The 3,183-nt window shown below is 37.4% G+C and overlaps 1 non-coding gene across 1 annotated transcript; it reads right to left on the bottom strand.

Annotated features, from left to right (window-relative positions):
• Nucleotides 1-2,682: 2,682 nt before the first annotated feature.
• LOC130978601 (small nucleolar RNA R71) lies at nt 2,683-2,790 on the bottom strand. Its single transcript, XR_009086223.1, has one exon. It is a non-coding gene; the product is annotated as a small nucleolar RNA R71 (small nucleolar RNA).
• Between the last annotated feature and the right edge of the window lie 393 nt (nt 2,791-3,183).

Genomic DNA, 3,183 nt, shown 5'->3' on the forward strand with positions numbered 1-3,183 from the left:
ATATGCAATCGCTTTCACTGAGAGGATGGGAGGTAGCTGCTGACAACAGTGAGACCCTATACGAGCTTGCCATGGAAAGGAGTAGGAAGGATTGGATGAAGGCAGTAGGAAAGCAGAGAGACGGAAGGGAAGGCATCTTCATACACTTGTCTGAAGCTCTTACACCAATGATATACATAAGTATCACTATCTTTATCTTTATGTTATTTTCGTTCATCATCATATACATTTGAGTTTGCCTGACTAAGATTTACAAGATGACCATAGCTTGCTTCATTACTAACAATCTCCGTGGGATCGACCCTTACTCACGTAAGGTTTTATTACTTGGACGACCCAGTGCACTTGCTGGTTAGTTGTGCGAAGTTGTGTAATGCCATGGTATTAAGCGCACCAAGTTTTTGGAGCCATTACCAGGGATTATGAGAGTTGTGAAAAAGTGTAGTGATCACAATTTCGCCGACCAAGTTTTTGGCGCCGTTGCCGGGGATTGTTCATGTTTTGAGCAAGCTTTTGGTAACATCAGAGCCAAGATCCGGCAACAACATCAAATTTTTGGTGTTATTGCCCGGGATTGTTTAGGCTGGACAACTGACGGTTCATCTTGTTGCTTAGATTAGGTATTTTTTTTTCGAAATTCTTGAAGGTGAATTCTAGAGTTTCATGATGATTTGTTGAAATCTGGCTGGCTGAGAAGCCATGTCTAATCTGATTGGACCGAGGTTTCAACTTATCACCACAAGAGCTTGTTGATTTCGTATCAATCTTGCTGTTGGAGCAGTGATTTGCTAAGGCTTGGCTGACCTTGGTCATGTCTAGTGTTTTGGACCGAAGCTTTCTTTGAAAGCTTGGCTGGCTGTGAAGCCATGTCTAATTCCTGGACCGGAGCCTTAGACTAGCATTGCACTGATTCCTGGAATTCTCATTAAGAATTTTGATACTTTTTTTCACTTAATTTTCGAAAAATACAAAAAAATTTGCAAAACCATAAAATCCCAAAAATATTTCTTGTTTGAGTCTAGAGTCTCATCTTAAGTTTAGTGTCAAATGCATGTTTTTGTTATATTTTTCGAATCCATGCATATATTTCTTTGTTTTGATCTTTGAATTCTATTGACTTGAAGTATTTTGTGTGTCTCATATGCATTTTCATGTTGTTAGTGTCAGTAGTACACAAACTGCTAAGTTTGGTGTCTTGCATGCATTGTTAATTGATTCCTTTTGCATTTTGATTATCAAAAAATCCAAAAATATTTTTAATTTGTGTCCTTTCAAGTCAATGATACAAAGAATTGAAGATTCAAAACATGCTGCAGAGGAATTATACAGAAAAAGCTGAGCATTCAAAAATGCCCAGTGAAGAAGGCAGACTGGCGTTTAAACGCCAGCCAGGGTACCTGGTTGGGCGTTTAACGCCCAAAGAGGTAGCATTTTGGGCGTTAAACGCCAGAATGTATACCATTCTGGGCGTTTAACGCCAGGATGGTGCTAGGGGGAAGATTTTGTTTTCAAATCAATTTTTTTCAAATTTTTCAAAATCAAATCTTTTTCAAATCAAATCTTTTCAATCAAATGTTTTCAAAATCAATTTCTTTCCTTTTTAAAGATACTTACTAACAATTAATGATTTGATTGAACATCACAAGATTGTTACCTTTTCTGTTGAGAAAGGTTTGAATGTTTCAAATCATATCTTTTCTTGTTAAGCAAGTCATTCATTTTTAAAATCATATCTTTTCAAATAGTTTTCAAATCATATCTTCTCAATCACATTTTTTTTAATCTTTTTAACCACATCTTTTTCAAAACAGTTTTCAATCAAATCTTTTTAATTTCTAATTTCAAAATCTTTTTCAAAAATCACTTGGTTTCTTTTCCACTTTTATTTTCGAAAATTAATTAATGTTTTTCAAAATAACTTCAAAATTTTTCACTTGATTTTCGAAAATAAACTTCCCTCCTTCCCACATCCTTCTATTTATGGAGTGCCACTCCTTCTCAATGCACAATTCGAACCTTATCTAACTAAAGTTCGAATTTATCTTCTCCTTCTTCTTTCTATTTCTCTTTTCCTCTGACACTTAAAGGAATCTCTATACTGTGACATAGAGGATTCCACATTTTCTTGTTCCCTTCTCTTTCATATGAGCAGGAGCAAGGACAAAGGCATTCTTGTTGAAGCTGATCCTGAACCCGAAAGGACTTTGAAGAGAAAGCTAAGAGAAGCCAAAGCACAACTCTCTTTAGAGGACCTGACCGAATTCTTCAAGGAAGAAAACATGGCAGCAGAAAACAACAACAATGCAAACAATGCAAGGGAGGTGCTGGGTGACTTTACTGCACCTACTCCTGATTTTTATGGGAGAAGCATCTCTATCCCTGCCATTGGAGCAAACAACTTTGAGCTTAAGCCTCAATTAGTTTCTCTAATGCAACAGAATTGCAAGTTCCATGGACTTCCAATGGAAGATCCTCATCAGTTTTTAGCTGAATTCTTGCAAATCTGTGACAGTCAAGACTAATGGGGTTAACCCTGAAGTCTATAGACTGATGCTATTCCCTTTTGCTGTAAGAGACAGAGCTAGAATATGGTTGGACTCTCAACCTAAAGAAAGCCTGGACTCATGGGAAAAGCTAGTCAATGCCTTCTTGGCAAAATTCTTTCCACCACAAAGATGGAGTAAGCTTAGAGTGGAAGTCCAAACCTTTAGACAAAAGGATGGAGAATCCCTCTATGAAGCTTGGGAAAGATACAAACAATTAATCAGAAAATGTCCTTCTGACATGCTTTCTGAATGGAGCATCATAGGTATTTCTATGATGGTCTCTCTGAACTATCTAAGATGTCCTTGGATAGCTCTGCAGGAGGATCTCTTCATCTGAAGAAGACGCCTGCAGAAGCTCAAGAGCTGATTGAAATGGTTGCAAATAACCAATTCATGTACACTTCTGAAAGGAATCCTGTGAACAATGGGACTAATCAGAAGAAAGGAGTTCTTGAGATTGATGCTCTGAATGCCATACTGGCTCAGAATAAGATATTGACTCAACAAGTCAATTTGATTTCTCAAAGTCTGTCTGGAATGCAAAATGCACCAAACAGTACTAAGGATGCTTCATCTAAGGAAGAAGCTTATGATCCTGAGAACCCTTCCATGGAAGAGGTGAATTACCTAGGAGAAC

Source organism: Arachis stenosperma, chromosome 4 (assembly GCF_014773155.1).
Source record: "Arachis stenosperma cultivar V10309 chromosome 4, arast.V10309.gnm1.PFL2, whole genome shotgun sequence".
Taxonomy (NCBI): domain Eukaryota; kingdom Viridiplantae; phylum Streptophyta; class Magnoliopsida; order Fabales; family Fabaceae; genus Arachis; species Arachis stenosperma.